The 17,714-nt window shown below is 42.9% G+C and overlaps 1 protein-coding gene across 3 annotated transcripts in view; it reads left to right on the top strand.

Annotated features, from left to right (window-relative positions):
* The window catches only part of NOL4 (nucleolar protein 4), a 377,579-nt gene that overhangs the window by 160,326 nt on the left and 199,539 nt on the right, over positions 1-17,714 (top strand). The gene's annotated exons all lie outside the window — the stretch shown is intronic.

Genomic DNA, 17,714 nt, shown 5'->3' on the forward strand with positions numbered 1-17,714 from the left:
GAACCCCCCTTGTAGTGCCCCCAGTAGTAGTCCCCCCCCTTGTAGTGCCCCCAGTAGTGGTCTCCCCGTTATAGTGCCCCCCAGTAACGGTCTCCCCCTTGTAGTCCCCCAGTTGTAGAGCCCCCTTGTAGTGCCTCCAGTAGTAGTCCCCCCCCTTGTAGTGCCCTCAGTAGTGGTCTCCCCATTATAGTGCCCCCAGTAGTGGTTCCCCCCCTTGTAGTGCCCCCAGTAGTGGTTTCCCCATTATAGTGCCCCCAGTAGTGGTCTCCCTGTTATAGTGCCCCCAGTAGTGGTCTCCCCCAGTAGACACATAATAAAAAAGAAAAAAAGCCCACTTACCTGAATCCCCGCTCTGGCCGGCGTCATGCGCTCCTCCGTCTGTCCCCTCGGGCCGGGCCGCTCTGCATTATGGGAGAGACGTCATGACATCATGACGTCTCTCCCATTACCCACTGCAGGAGCCAAAAGATGGAGCGGCTCCCGCAGTGGGCGCTGCAGCAGCCGATGAGAGTCTGTCAGACTCTCATTGGCTGCTGATCAAAACAAACACACAGCTGCCGGAGCTGGCGGCTGTGTGTTTGGCACTGTGTAGCGCTGACCGAACTCCGTCCGGTCAGCGCTACACTCGCAGTGCAGCCTGTGTCACAGAGACACAGACTGCCTGCGACCGGCGGCCCGTATGGCGCTGCGGCCCGGGGGGCACATGGCACCCTGCCCCCCGGCCCAGCCCGCCACTGCAGCCTGGACATAGTGAGATATGTGAAGGCTGCTTGTGTGTTGTACTTGTAAAAAAAGGGGTTACATATTTTTTTAAAAATTACATAGAGTCCCCCCCACAAAATAAAAAAGACATAACCAGTCCCGGACTGTTCAGCCAATCCTAGTTCCTAAAATTACTGGGGGAAAAAACGTGTAGGGTTCCCCCGTAGTTTAGGAACCAGCACCTGGCTGCAGGGCCAGTCCTGGTTTTAAATATAAGGGGGAAGACCTTATCACCAGCTCTCCCCGGCCAAAGTATTAACACCCCAAGCCGGTCAGCCCAAGCCGGGGATCTCAGGAGAGGTGAGATCCCAAGAAGGCATCCCCCCTCTCCCGAAACCCCATGCTTAGACTGAAGCCTGGGGCTCTTCCCCGCACCCCTGGGCTGTGGGTACGGGGGTAATAGTATTGCAAAAAAAGTTCAAACAGGTGCCAGCATTCCTGCCCTTTGGCACTTGTGGAACTACAAGTGCCAGCGAGTGGACGGCACCCGTACCCCCACTGTAAAATAACCACAACACTCACACACCGTGTATAGTACAACTTTATTACATACCTACCTCACTCACACATACTTACCTGCTGCCAGCTGGTCTGTCCCCTTGTCCATGTAGAATCCACTGGGAGTACCTGGAAAAAAGATCCCATACTCGCCTACATCCTGGTGCTGCTCTCTGTAGCATCCCTGTACTTGTCAAAATAAAAAAACGAGTGAACCGATCCAAGGCAGACAGGTGTAAGTATATGTTGTCACATATACTTACACTACGCAAAATGACAGATTATCACTATCATCTGTATTTCCCATGGACCGCTAGCCAATCAGCGGCCGCTTTACATGTAGCGGCTGCTCATTGGTTGGTTACACGATGGTCCCAGCCAATGAGCTGTGGGGAGGAAGTGATAAGGTGAGTGGAAGAAGGAGAGAGATGGAGTTATAGAGAGGGTGTGTGTGGAGATATCTCTTGTGATATATCTCCCATTGCAGGACACAGCAGCCCAATTTTTCCAGCACTATTGGAACTACTGTACAATTTGTCAGGGGAATAAAAACACAGATATAATTGTGAATGTACATAATATTACTTTACATTTACTAACGTGAAGCTACTGTAAATAAAACCTCTGTCTTAAATGTGCAGTGTGGTTTATGCAATTAACTATAGTGATTCTATTGTGTTTGATATGGTAAATGCTGCATTGAAAGCAGACAGTCACAGAGAACACCTAATAGCATCGCTTTCCGGTTCTACCGCTTGTTCCATGACAAAAAGAGATATATGGGAGGACACAGCTTGGTGTAGGAAAAGGTCTATACCAGTGTTGGCTAACCTTGACACTCCAGCTGTTATGGAACTACATAACCCAGCATGCACTACAGTTTTGCTATTAGGGCATGCTAAAACTGTGGCAGGGCATGCTGGGATATATAGTTCCACAACAGCTGGAGTGTCAAGGTTAGCCAACACTGGTCTATACCGTGACTGACAACATAAAAATATTACTGTGTTGTTCTGTCACCCGATGGCACCATTTGTGCAGACCGCCTGATATGTCGGATACCCTGTCGTCTTGCGCGGTGCCATCGCATTGTGTATGGCCGGCTTAAGTATTAACGATCGATACAGAGGTGTTGAATAACAAAACAAAAAAAACCTGTTAAAAGCACATACAAAACCTTGCACTTTGTACTCAATTTTAACAGAGCATTAGAAGCATTTTTCTGAAAGCCACTATGCAGCAGAGAACACTAGATACTAATGAGAATTACCATAGTACGCTATTGTATTTTACAGCGTGTTCAAAACTTTTGAACACTGCAGTCAATGTTGAAATTGACAGAAAGCAAAGCTTAGCGAGTGCTTGTCTGAAAGAGTATGTGTAAAGGAGTAACAGCACTAAAGCACATTTAGGGTGAGAATTCAATTAGCTGCCGTAGCTAATTGATTGCGCCACGCAGGGAAAGGCTATTCAATTAATTATCCTTTTACAAGTGCGGTAAACCAGGGGCAAATGCGTGCTTACCCATTGATTCTGTGTAAAGTGCAGAATCATCGCAGCTCCTGATGCTATGGAGAAAAGACCACTTCTGAATGTTAACGCTAGGGGTAAACCCTGCTAATTGAATTTTTCGGTGCGGGTAATTAGCCGTGGGGTAAACCCATGCCTAAATAAGTTTTAAGAATATGTACTAAATGCACAGAATAAATCTCCAGATAAGCAAGTCTTATGTACTGTGCAGTTTTTGTAGCTGTTTATAGCCAGCTACAATTTTTTATACTTTGCATCTAAAATTCTGCCATGGTATTTAGGAATGTTTGATGCCATGAAAACATATTTTGTTTTAATACAACAAAAAAAGGGGATGTCCACCCAAAATAATGTTTAAGAAAAGTCCTTTTTTACTTGCCTGGTAGCTGTAGTCTGAAGTTTGCAGAAGAACTAATGGGGGGTATCCACAAAGCGATATGCAAACGACAGCACGATTGCAACATTGCAATCGTGCTGTCGTTTGTATAGCTAGTGATGTGCTAGGACTGAACGCTCACTTGTTCAGTCCCGGCACATCCCTCATCCCCGCACATGCAGAACCTGACGAGATCGCCAAGTTGACCTGCATGTACGGGCGATGTCGGATGCAACCCGCGGGCACGCGCATCGCGGGTCGCTTCCGTCCAAAACATCCCCGATGCATGCGCGACTTGCAAGCGATTGCACGATAACGACATCGTTATCGTGCAATTGCTTGCATAAATCGCTTAGTGGATACCCCCCATAAGAGTTGACAGGGATTATCAAAAGCAATTGACGTTTTAATGTACAGATATATCACCAATCCTTGCTAAACATGCATTATTACATTTTTGCTTGTTTGAATATTTCAAAAGGTGCCGATCTTCTATCTATCTACTCCTCACCTTTATAGAAATACTATAGGGGGTGTTACACTATTAAGTCCATAAAATTTCAATAATCAGGGAATACAAAGTAAAAAAATCCCCTTATTTGTTTTTAGGAATGCTATCAACTGTCTCTTCTAATCACACTGAAAAAAATACAGAACAGTACTAACTAAGTAAAATAAATCTATGGGGTCTATTTACTAAGCAGTGTTAGAAGACAGAGTGAAAAGTGCTAAGAAAGTGATATGGTACCAGCCAATCCGCTCCCAACTGTCATTTTTCAAACACAGCCTGTGAGATGACAGTTGGGAGCTGATTGGCTGGCACCTTATCACTTTCTTATCACTTTTCCCTCTGTTTCCTAACACTGCTTAGTAAATAGACCCCTATGACATTTAATATGCATCATAAAATATCACAACTTTATTCACAAAAATAATACAAGGGCTGATTAAGAGTTGAGAGCAAAGCAAAAAAAAGGAGCAAATTGTCACCTTGGCAAACCATGCTGCACTGCAGGTGAGGCAGATTTAAGCTAAATGCAGATTTAAGTGCAGAGAGATTTAAGCTAGGTACCCACTAGACGACTTTTAAACAATGCGATGTTATAAATGATTTCCCTTGAACTCCCGGGCAAACGATGTGGTACATTCACACTGTGCAATCTAACAAACGACCAAATTATATATCTTGCATCGTTTGGTGGTTAGATTGTTAACTATATAATGTAACCATATCGCCTAGTTGTTTGGTAGAGAGTACACACTCCACGATCTGCAAGGAATAGTTAACGAGATTGACGGATCTTCCTGCATGTACAAAAGATCTGAAGATGTGACGAACGATGCCGCGGGAACGCGCATAGTGCATACACACTTAACAATTTGAACAATTTGTCATTCCAATGCGTCAAAATCGTCCAAAATTTTCAAAATGTCATCTAGTGTGTATTGGCCTTTAGAGTTGCCAGGAGTGTGTCTTAGCTGAACTCTAAATTGCAGTATAAAGTTGTCCAGTATTTGTAAGCAGCAAAAAGTATCTAGTGCTTACCCTGTATTTGCACCTCTTGCATTGAAATTGGTTTGTCCCGGTGAAAAGTGGCTCCTTTTTTGTTCTTTGCTCCCAGCTATGAATTAGCACCAGTCTTCAAATGATCCATTGATTAATCCAAGTGATATAAAACAAATGAGTTCACTACTTAAAAGTTATCTTATCCAAGGTCTTATGTTGTCTGTCAATGCTTATAGCAGGGGTGGATCTACAGGCGGTGCAGCAGGTGCGCTGCACTTGGGCCCCTGGTAACTAAGGGTCCCACCGGTGGTGCTGACCAGACCAGAAACTTGTTATCCCTGGCCCGAATCGCCTGACCATTTCTGCAGGCACAGGGTTTGTCTGATGACCAGTAGATAGCCACCAGTGCCAGTATGACATTTTGATGTCTGGGGTGGAGCCAGGAGTGTGGTCAAGTGAGGCAGCGGGAAGGATGATAGTGGAGAATAGCACTACAGCAGAATGCTGTGTGTTCTTCTAGCGTCTGTGCTCTGCGGCTGTCGAGAGGAGGCGGCAGAACCCCAGGAGAGAGGCAAGCAGCACCTGTTGGTTCCATGCCTGGCGAGGCTTGTAACACCATCGTAAGGACTGGATTGTGCACCTCTGACAGCAACTGCCTTCCAATGTCACCCTCTGCCTGAAACTGTGACCCTCTGCCTCCCCCTGTTACCTTCTGCCTCTCCTCGTCGCCCTTTGCCTCTCCCTGTTGCCCTCTGGCTCTCCCTGTTGCCCTCTGCCTCCCCATGTCACCCATTGCCTCCACCTGTCATTGACAGCCTCCCCCTGATTGTCTCTGCCTTGCCTCTCCCTTGAGGTAACCTGGTACACTGCAGGCTATTATGAACTCGGAGTGAGGTGAAGGGGAGGCCCCACAATTCGCTAGTTCCACCACTGGCTAATAGCTGTAGTATATGGAAACTGCTCTTCATAGGTGCAGGATAAGTAAAATTCTGAATTTGGGACATTTTAGGCAGTGCCCACCCAACTGCGTAATCTGGAAATGACGGTGTTAAAAGCGTATTGTTTAGGGATGTGCTGTACAGCAGGTTCCCAATGCAGCCTTTACATTCTCATAATATCTAGCTTTGAACTCATTCACTTCCAGATATCAGACATGGGAGTATTTCAGAGAGGACAAGGCAATAATCAGCAGATCCCTGGGGAGTCTAGTAAACTAATAGCCTTCAGATGATTAATACCCAATCTAAAGGAAGAACTAAAAGTTCTGGATAGTAAATGTTTATAGGTCAATATAGTTCCAGAAAAAAAAATTATTCGTTTGGTCAGCATTTTGTAGAAAGTGACGGGTTTCTAAAGAGCTGGTCTTAGGGCTTTGAAGTGCAAAATAGGCATTTCATTTAGGGACATCAATACACGTTGTTATCTGTTTCCTACAAAAAGTCAAATCTATCATAAAATTATTTTTGTACTGTACATATATGTTGGAAAATATTTTTAGACACAACATACACAAAAGGGTTTACTTTGTCAGAATCCAAATACTGGTATGATTTTGGAGGAAATACATGCAAACATGGGGAGAACATGCAAACTCATGGGGATAGGTTTACCAAACATTTTCAAAGCTGCCGCATTTTCTGCAGTTTAGTCTGCTGGATTAAAAGTGTCAATAATTTTAAGTACAAAACCAGATGTGTTTTGTACTTAATATTATTGCTTTGAAAAGCACTGCACAGCAACCTTAACCCATGACCTCAGTGCTGTGAGGCAGTAATGCTAACCACTATGCCACTGCACTGCCAACAGCACCTATTATTGGAGAAGGTTTTCTCACACCAAACCATATGAGTAGCTGTTTTGTATCACAGGTTCTCCCTCGGTACAGATCAGTTTGTTGGTTGTTGTTATTGGCAGATGTTCAGACTTTTATTTTCTTTGGGGATGTTCACAAGAGCAGGGGTATATTCCTGGCAGGCAGCAGGCTCACTGGAGATAGTCTGTCATCATAAGACAACACCTGAAGGAAGCAAGTATTTAAATAGGCGCTGCTCTACAAATGGACAATAATGCGCTGGCATAAAGTCCATGGTAAACTTATGTGATGCCCCATGAGCATGAGCAAACAGGCTTAGGGGTATATTTACTAAAGTGCAGGTTTTTGAAGTGGAGATCATGCCCATAGCAAACCACTCAGATTCTAGCTATTATCTTCTAGAAGGTGCTAGATTAATGTTAAGTAGAATCCGATTGGTTGCTATCTGCAACATCTTCACTTCTAAAAACCTGCACTTTCGTAAATATACCCCTTATATTTTGAAATTCCTGTTGGCTAATAACATAATAAAGAACATCAACATTTTGTAAGAGAATACAGATAGGTCTGACTACCACAGATAAGGACTAGGCATTCTATTTCACATTAAGCAAAAGGGGTGTTCAGGGGTGGATTGTGGTGGAAAACCAGCCCGGGAAATTTCTGGAAGCAACCCTTATGAGGGCGGGTCTGTTGAGGGGGTGGGCCTGTTGAGGGAGCTTGGTCTGTGGAGGAGGGCAGGATACTCCCTCCTCTAAGGGCCTGGAGGGGCTTTTGCAAGCCACTGAGGGGAGCAGAGTCGGCTACAGAAATCTTGGTGAATGATACACTCTTTTTGGGGACCCCCATCCCTCTGCACTAGGTATAGGCCAGTCAGTTTGCTAAGTCTTTTTTCTTACCTACTGTATATGGCGGTTTCTCTGCAAAAGGGAACCTCTGAAGAATTTGAGCCTCACTGGGCAGCGTCTTCAGCCGGTATTCACTATTCATGTAGATCACACTGTCTGGAAGATGCCTGTTTACGTAGAAATATGACCAATGTCATCATCATAACCAGATAATGTACAGTAACAGAAGTGTTTGTGCAGGGCAAAATGTTAATTTCCCTGATCAAACAATTTCTGTGTCTTTCCAGGCCCCCGTGTTACTCCAGACCTCCTTACGTCTCTCCATCCCCAGACCCCCCCCGTGTGGTTCTCCAGGCCCCTTGTGGTTCTCCAGGCTCCCTGTGTCTCTCCATCTTCAGGCATCCATGTCTCTCTCCAGGACCCCATATGTCTCTCCATACCCAGGCCCACCTGTAGCTCTCAGCCTCATTCCCCCAGACCCAGTGTGTCTCTTAACCCCATTCTTTCAGACTCAGTGTGTCTCTCAGACCCATTCCCCCAGACCCAGTGTGTGTCTCTCAGACCCATTCCCCCAGACCCAGTGTGTGTCTCTCAGCCCCATTCCCCCAGCCCCAGTCTGTCTCTCAGCCCAATTCCCCCAGGCCCAGTTTGTCTCAGCACCTGTGTGTCCCAGCCCCAATGTGTGTCAGCCTCATTCCCACCAGCCCCTGTGTATCTCAGCCTCTGTGTGTCCCAGCCCCAATGTATGTCAGCCTGTTTCCCATCAGCACCGTGTGTGTCTCAGCCCGTGTGCCCCAGCTCCAATGTTTGTCAGCCTCATTCTCCCCAGCACCTGTGTATCTCAGCCCATGTGCCCCAGCTCCAATGAATGTTGGCCTCATTCCTAGCAGCCCCAGTGTTTGTCTCAACCTTGCCCCCCATGCAGATGCTGCCGCCGCAACTTACCTGCAGCTGCTCTTTTTGGCTGCCCACTGCTTGCCGCGGCGTCACTGTGCAGTTTGCTGTCCCGGAGGTGGGGAGTCGGTCCAGGCTGCAGAGGGGATGGACGGAGGCACATTTATCAGTGGAGACTGACAGTCTCTGCAAAGGCTTGTGGGAGGACCTGCTGCGGCCGCGCAGCGGCTCTCCTGTCAGCCTTTTTTTTTTTTACCATTAGCTGTAGAGCTGCCCGATTGGAGCTGAGCTCTGATCGTGGCAGTGGGGGTGGGTAAGTGTTGGGCAGCCGCCAGCCAATGTAGGGACCGGCCCAGCGGGAACCAGTACGGTGTCCCGGCGGCCCAATCCGCCCCTGGGGTTGTTTTTAGCCAGGGGATTTAAATAGACCAGTTTCGGCTCCACTCTGGGAGATCCAACTCCTTGCAATTATCTCCTTTTGCCTCCTAGCCGCATCACATTGCAAGAGGGACTGTTTGGCACGACCGCAGCAAGAATGTATGAGGACACATCTGTATATATATATATATATATATATATATACATAGTTGTACATGGATATTGACTGGGGAGCGACCAGCTGGTTGATTATAGATATAAATAAAACAGTGACTAAAAACACACGTGTGTGTAAACTTACAATATGTTACAAAGTGCAGATGCTATATGTGCAAAGACTCTGCAAAAAACTTATCTCATGTGTATATATATATATATATATATATATATATACCAATATTTCAATAAAGTGCAAGTCCTATATGTGCATAAACTCTGCAAAGACTTATCGCATGTATATATGTATATGTGCCAATATTTCAATGAGGTGCAACCAAGTGGTCAAGCGTATATAAGCTAGTTAAAAGATTTCCCAGATCGGGTGGGATGTGCATGCGTAATCAAGCGCTCTAACAATCTTCATCTTTATTAATAGGTTACTTGGTGTATATATATATAAATTACATTTTCAGGTGGTCTAAAGTAAATAACTATATACCGGAATATATGTAAAGGATTCAATTAGTGACATCATGAGCCCAGGTGAGGTGCTGTGTCCGGTATTGTAGTGTTAACAGGGGCACTCTGGTGAGTCTTCTGATCCCATATCCCATGGAAGCTAAAAAACGCTGTACTGACCTACTGGTTTTGCGCGTGGTGCCTTCTGCATTGAATGTGGATGTGATTTGAGCCAGTGTTGCTTGTCTGTTACCACGGACAATTCTAGCCAGAAACCGCTAGTCATAGTTATTAAGCACCCGTGGTCGGCCACTGTGCTGTCCACTGTGGGTGGTAATGCCTTCCATGAGGTATTCCCGGTACACAAGTGACACTGTAGATTGAAGAATGTTGAATGTCCGCACAACTTCAGAAATGGAATGTCCCATCCGACGGGCACCCCCTATCATGCCCTGTATAAACCCTGATAATTCACGTGCCTTTCCATGAGTGGCCTAGCTGGTGTTCAAACTGACTCACAAAATGTCAGATTACAACTGATGCAGGTCTGGGCATTTCCAAGATGTCACAGTATGGTGACACCACCTACCATTACCTTTACATACTGCTGTCCCATGACTTTTCGTACTTCAGTGTGTGTGTGTATATATATATATATATATATATATATATATATATAGCATCTATTTACTATGCTTTGTGATGGAATAATTCTTACTCTTAGGTGGTTCTTGGTCCTTTGTTCCTTTTACTTCTATTACATTTGGTGATAACTTTCTGTGAACTCTCTACTATGTGAAAAGTCTGCATGACAAAAATAACATCAAAATGCAGACACTGTCTTGACTTTGTTAGGTCAAATGTATCAGACACTTTTTGCCTAACTATAGTTACAGCATGCAAAGTACAAGTTTATCCAACTTGTACTTTGCATGCTGTAACTATAGTTGTGTTTTTTTTTTCCGTAAATAAGACCTAGGTGAGATATCTCGGTCCATTTAATATTGTAATTTTTCTTCTGCTCTCAATGGCAACAAGGGGGACAGCTCCCTGTCCATTATAATAAGTCTTCTTGCAAGCAGAGTGTTACTACAACAACAACCAGAGGGCAGAGCCAATCAGATTTGCGCAGGCTGGACCAGCTACTTATAAACTTGTTGCTGTCCAAGGTCCTGCAGTACTTCGGTGTATGGTACACACTCTTCTATCAGCTGAAGGTTAAAGCTTCTCTATTACTGCACAAAACACGTGTTTTGCTACTGTTCTGCACATTTTGATCATAGATGAGGCATTAAAACTGTCTGATCTGACTTTCCTGCAGACATAACGTCCATGTGGCTATAACTGATATGATTGTAAATATACTGAGAGGTTTTTCATTCAGCAATAATTAGTAAAGCAAAGTGCTAATTTTGGCAGATCAAGAAAATAATAGCAATAACTGTGGAACTCTCTCTCTCCCCCCCCCCCCCCTTCTCCTCCCCTCCACAGGAAACCCTGCACACGCACACTAGCAACCCTTTAACCCTTTACATCTCAGCTATATATCTCAACTTTCAAAACAAAATCTAATTATTGCATATGTGTGCAAGTCCAGGGGGGAATGTGTACCAAGCCTGCACTCAACCAGGAATTTTCCAATTTAAATACCTTCTCTAATCAGGAGTAGCCATCCTGATCTATTGTATACTTCCTGTATAAATGTATTACAACTAATGCATTAGAAATTAACTACCTAATTGTTTGGATTGAAAGCCCCATGAAGATCCTATTCCTACCTGAGAATTTCCCATATTAAAATTCTGAGCAGTGTAATTTAGAAATCTAAGAGAACATTTTAGTGTAAAGAAAAGTTGGAATACCCCATAGCAAACATTTGCACTTGCCCCTCTGTAAGAAACTGGGGATGTAGTCGGCATCCTGGCGTGTGGGATGCCGATGGTCAGAAGAACGGCGACTAAATCCTGACAGGTCTGAAACAAATAATTTTGCCATCTAACCACCACCAGACCACAGACATAGAATACATGCAATTGATACATATTATTTTTTACATTGCAACAACTTTTACTGATTTCCCTACTTCAAAATAGCTTTCCTTTTCCCTAGTATTAAAAAACCTAGCGCAGGTTTTGTTTTATGAAGTGAAATAAGAATAATAAAAAAACAACTCATATAGCACACTCAGACACCCTTAGCTTTCCAGCTGCTTTGGTACTACAAATTCCAGCACATACTGTGGTCATAGTTCTCTAACACATGAAAAGCCACAGCTTTACTACCTCTGACCTATAATATGTTAAGTAATTATATATGATAATAATAATATATTATCACATAGAGAAATATATGCAGTGGGTATAATTATGTTTAAAAGAAAACATTATTAATACTTTGCTTCTTTGTCCCCAAAGTTTAATATTCGTATGTACATGTATCTGGAGTTTCATCTTAGTTGTATACTTCTAAAGTCACTGTAACATGATCTATACTTGCAGAAGATACCCTGTCTTGTCATTGCTGGCCGTTTAGGTAATTAGGTTTCAATTCTGTGTTCAAAACTTGAAATATTCAACATCTTCATTTGTTAGGTAGAGAGCAAATAGTATTATCATAATTTCTCATCTGATGTCACTTACACGATTGCTTATGCTGGTTAACAGGACAGTGGAGCCTTAAAGCAGTTATAAATTAAACAAATTGACTATGAAAATTAGTTTGCATTTACAAAGATACATTACTTTGTCATAACTTCAACACTACTTTCCAAAAAAATAGAATGGAAAAAAGGAGAGAACTAAATTAACTTTAAATTTATTTCACAAAATATAACACTTGCATCGCAATTTCTCACTATCTGAGGTCATTCACAGTTTTTAAGCAATATACAGAGTTACATGGTTTGGTCAAGTGTGTCTATTTGTCCATTTAATGCATGCAGGGGTGCCTAGAGGGGGGCTCGGGTACTAAGGTCAAGGGCTTCTCTGGGTACCCAGACCTGCCAGGGAGATCTAAATTTGCCTTAGTTGGTGCACAGTGATGCAATGCTTCTGTACAGTGACCTCGATGGTGTGTAGACACTGTTTTGGCCATGCCTCCTCAGTACTGGGGCCTGACTGAACCCTTGGTGGACCTAAACGCGTGTCAAGATGCACTTCCACATTCTAGTCATTGAAAAAGGGGAATGTGCTTACACCTGAGGGTTATAGCTACCCCAGGAAATAAGCATGGCATAAACAGTAAAAATGTAATTACAAAATCCAACCTGCTTTGAGTGGAGGATCACCCATGTAAGGTTCTGCTCTGTTTATCCTCATTTATGTCCTGATTTAGAGTGAGGGATAATAAATGGGATTATTTTTGTTACTTGTGGAGTTTTTGTTTGTTGAAAACTTTATTTTCATTTCCTAAAAATGCAGTTTCCTGCAAAATGCAATTGGAGGAATCCTATCACCTCTGACTGCCAAAGATATCAAGTGTTTTTGCTGCAAACCCATGGGTAAAATTGTAACCCCTCCCTAAATGTGTCTTCATTAGCTTAATTTCACTAACAATAAAGAAACTAGGCACAATCGTACTCCAAACCCGCATGTAGCAAGTCAAGTAGGAAACGGACAGTGGTCCAGCGAAACATTGTATATTTTGTGTTTTTCATTCATTCCTTGACTATACTTCTGTTGATAATGCATTATTGATTATTCATTAAGATAATATTTCTTTCATTTAACGAAAGAAAAAAATTGTCATTTGTTTTAGTTTTATCCTGCATTTGGACCACATGGTCCTAATGAGTACTTTGATTATTTGATAAATCAAAATAGTATTTTTAGGGCCGAATTCAGTTAGACTTGAAGGGCTAATTACCTGCGACAGCCACTCAGTGATGTATTCTGTTCATCTAATCCTGAGGCTTGAACAGAAATCAGCATTAAGTAGGGCTTTCTGCCCTTATCGTGGCAGCCGCGAACACATTAACCCATAGCTCCGGGTACTTATCCCAGAATCTGTGGGTTAACATGCAATAGCCACAGATTTACCTCTCAAGGAAAAGAGCTTTTTATTGAATATGCCCGGGCGTAAAAGTACAAGACTGTCACCCTTTTTCCTGCGCGGTCAATTAACGAGGCTTATTGAATCCAGCACTAAGTGTTACTAAGTGTCATATTATAATGTATATATTTATAATATATACCCAAAAGACACAGACTATATATCCCATATACATGAATTCTGGGTTACTAGTCTACCACTGACTATCACATAAACAAACCAAGGACATTGGGATTATAAATGACTGTCCAATGCGTATATTCTAGCATCAAAGGTAGAGAACCATCTACAGAGAACCAGAACATGCATACGTATATGTAAATATGGTAGACACTATGTTTTCCTTTCTGCAACTTCTTCTGAAGACTAAAAAGAAGTATCAGCAATAGTCAAGAAGCATTTCCACACATCATTGCCACCGTCTGGTAGGAGATTACCCAACACTTGATTCATTGTTGAAATTGGTCAGCATATATAATACCAGCCTGTATCTTAATACTTATCACATACAGTGTACACTTTATTGTATATCTCCTTTCTTGGCACACCATCCTGAAAACCACCCACCCTTAGAGGTTGCAAAAGAGCTGGTACAATTCTCCTTTACTTTGCTTCTTTGTTGGAACTAGTGGTCAGTACCTGTGTTCCAAGATGCACACCTCAGGCCTCTGGCAGTCCTGTTTGCCTAAATCTATTAGTGCAGACTTGGAGAAGACATTTGATTAAAGCATGCCTTGCATCCTCCAATCTTGCCAACCTTGCCTGTCCTTAAGGGAAGCGCTTTATCTAATGTTGCAGCGCCATGCCCTCTGCATTAGAACCAAATTCTGTTACATTTAGAATGTTGTATTCTGTGATTTTGCAGCCAGGAACAGGAAAAACTACTGTCCTCGTGATGTCAGTGACAACAAGGTTCCAGTCATGGCCCAAAATATTACACCTACTTTTTTCCAGGAAACTTTGCTTCAAATGAAGTTTCATTATACACTTCCCCTCCATCACAAATGGATGTATGCTACTGCCCACAACTCTGAGACAGTATAAATAGAACAGTATCAAAACTTGATTTTTATTTTCAGAAATAATTAAATGTGATAAGTCATAAATTTGACTTACCTATGTTTCATGGATATATTTATTTATCTAGCGTGTGGAGTTAGTGTTTCGATGGCAAAGCTTAACATTTCAGTTATGCTTGCTGTATTATATTGGGCAAATTGGTTTTGTATGTCTCACCAATCTGTAGGTTGTACAGATTTTTTTGTCGTAGAGAATTGATGTGATGAAGGATAATGAAGCACCATACTCTTAAGCAATGTCTGCTTTCTCTAGATATAGAACATATTGGAGATGTTTCATACCTTCTAAAGAGTGAAGAAGTTGCCAGTAGCATCCAATCAGCTTCTAGCTTTCATTTGTCAAGTACATTCTATAAAATGAAAGCTACTCGTATAAGCTGATTGGTTCCTATGGACACCATGTCCACCTGTCCTCTATAGAAGATTTGATATATCTCTCTCATGGGATACTAGGTAGATTCAGTTAAGTATAATCACATCCATTATTTTTGACACCCTATTTACTTAGTAATACAAATTATTGGATATAATTTGCTTGCTGTTTCAGTTTAGCAATGTGAAGTACAATAGTATACATGTGCAATGCTGAAAATGGCTCATATCACAAACATCACAGTTTCAAAAAAGAGGCTTTGCTGCCTCACTGGCTTTGTGATAACAACTGGCTAATAGTGCATGGTCCATTTCTCTTTCTTTACACACCAACCTTGCTAGTACAGAAATGCCACAATATAACTATGACATCACTGGCACATACTCCCAAAGGAATCGGTATGTAACACCGCCGGATCTAAGCCCGGCGGATGAAATTCCGATGCCGGAAGGCCGACAGATGAAGATCCCGACTAGGGTAAGTAAGTACCATAATCCTCCCCTCTCCCTCCCTTAGTGGTGCCTAACCCTGACCTCCCTCCAGGGGTGCCTAAACCTACCCCCCCTCCCCACACCCTAAACCTAACCCTTCCGGGAGTCCCTAAACCTAACCACCCCCCCGCGGTTAAGAGCTCCTGGCGCCCAGCTTACCTACGTATGCCGGGCATCGGTATTTCGGCGTGAGACTAATGATAGGCATTGGTATTTAGACGCCTATTTTTAGTCCCATGCCAGGCTTTCACTGTCGGGATTTCGGCAGTTGGCATTTCGACCGCCGGTTTCCTGACTACATCCCCTCCCAAGGCCAGTCAAACACTCCACTGTGACACTGTTAATAAATAAAGCTTACATTTCTCAATTTCAACAAATATAATTAATGTTTTCACACAATATATCAAAAATAAAAAGTAATAGAGATAAACAAAAAAAAGAAGAAGAAAAAAAGCCTAAACTATGGGGAAAAAATGCTAATTATTGAAAGACAGCTTGTCTCCGTGGTCAAGGTGGCTCGCTCAATAGAAGTAAAATGTATTTATCCTTGTCTTCTTTGCATATTATCCCACATATCCCACCATTGTAATGTAGTCAGTTTTGAATTATGCTTTGTGACTTTATAAAGGTTTTTGGCATCAGAGTTACTGTAATTCATCTAAATAGCTTATGTCATATTTGTATTGAACTATTCATTAAACTGTTGCTTTTGCAGCTGCTTCCTGATGTCATAATGATATATATATATATATATCTATATATATATATATATATATATATATATAAGAAAATACCTTCTGGGGTCCACAGTGATTTATCACAAGCCGCCCTGAGTCCCACCCGCATGGTCTCCTTTCTGTTTCCGCACCTAGGAATGGTGATTGAGGAAGGCACTGATGCAAATATCTACGTTTAAGCACAGGGGTGCCGGCTATTTGGCTAATTATATAAAGTATATATATAGTATGAAGTAATACGAAGGCACTCATAGTCTCAGCAGCACTTTTAATGGATAACAGGCACAGCCAGGATAGTCAACGTTTCAGAGCGTTGGCTCTTTTATTAAGACATATCTTGATTATCCATAACCATCCTTTTACTTCATAATACTGGTTGAGTCTCCCATATCCATATATTCTGAAATACGGCATATTCCAAAATACAATTCTTTTTTGCATGACTGGAATAGTGAAACTTTTGCTTTTTGATGGCTCAGTGTACACAAACTTTGTTTAAGGCACAAAATTATTAAAAATATTGTATACAATTTCCTTCAGGCTCTGTATATAAGGTGTATATGAAACAAATAAATTTCATGTATGTACACAGACTTGTTTGAGCCACAAAATCATTGAAAATATTGTATAAAATGACCTGCAGGCTATGTATATAAAACATAAAAGCATTGTGTGTTTAGAGTTAAGTTCCATTCCCAAGATATCTCATTATGGTAAGCACATATTCCAAAATACAGAATATTCTGATATCCAAAATACCCCTGGTCCCAAGCATTTTGGATATGGGAGACTCAACCTGCACATCTATCTGCTGGAGAGGCACCTGGGCATGCTGTGGTGGCTGGGGTGTGTGCCGGAATATTTAGATTACATATATATATATATATATATACATATATATTAGGGGTGAGCGGGTTCGGATTTCTGAAATCCGAACCCCCCCGAGCCCCCCCGATCCGAGTCCGATCCGAGTCAGGCTCGACTTTTCCCGCCTGACTCGGATCTGACATCGAGGCAAAACGTCATCATCCCGCCTTCCGAGTCTCGCGGGTTTTGGATCCTATATAAGGTACCCGCGTCGGCGCCATTTTCTCACTCGGCTGTGGACAGTGAAGAGGGAGGGTGGGAGTTAGTGCTGTGTAGTGTAGTGTAGTGTAGTGCTGCTGTTGTCCACTACTTCAAAGTCCATAGGGGCTGGCTGTGTTGTGCTGTGCTGCTGTTGTTAATAGGGGCTGTGTCCACTACTTCAAAGTCCATAGGGGCTGGCTGGACTGTGTTGTGCAGTCAGTTCCAAAGTCCTGTGCAGTGTCCCAGTCCTAAAGGGGTGCTGTAGTGTTGTCCAGGGGGTGCTCTGTCCATCAGGGGTGCTCCCCCCAAGTGCTAAAAAAATAATATATTTTCTGTGTTTGTGAATTGTGTGCGCAGTAGCCGCACGTGCATCAACAAAGTAGTGCCAAGCGTGCGCCTGTGTCATAAGTAAAGGGCCGGCTGGCTTGACCGTTAAGGGTGCTGTAACCCCCGAAAGTACACTCCAGTCCAAACCAAAAAAAAAATTATTTTCTGTGTTTGTGAATTGTGTGCGCAGTAGCCGCACGTGCATCAACAAAGTAGTGCCAAGCGTGCGCCTGTGTCATAAGTAAAGGGCCGGCTGGCTTGACCGTTAAAGGGTGCTGTAACCCCCGAAAGTACACTCCAGTCCAAACCAAAAAAAAATTATTTTCTGTGTTTGTTAATTGTGTGCGCAGTAGCCGCACGTGCAT

This window comes from Taudactylus pleione, unplaced genomic scaffold (assembly GCF_031769625.1).
Source record: "Taudactylus pleione unplaced genomic scaffold, aTauple2 ptg000093l, whole genome shotgun sequence".
In the NCBI taxonomy this organism is placed as follows: Eukaryota; Metazoa; Chordata; class Amphibia; order Anura; family Myobatrachidae; genus Taudactylus; species Taudactylus pleione.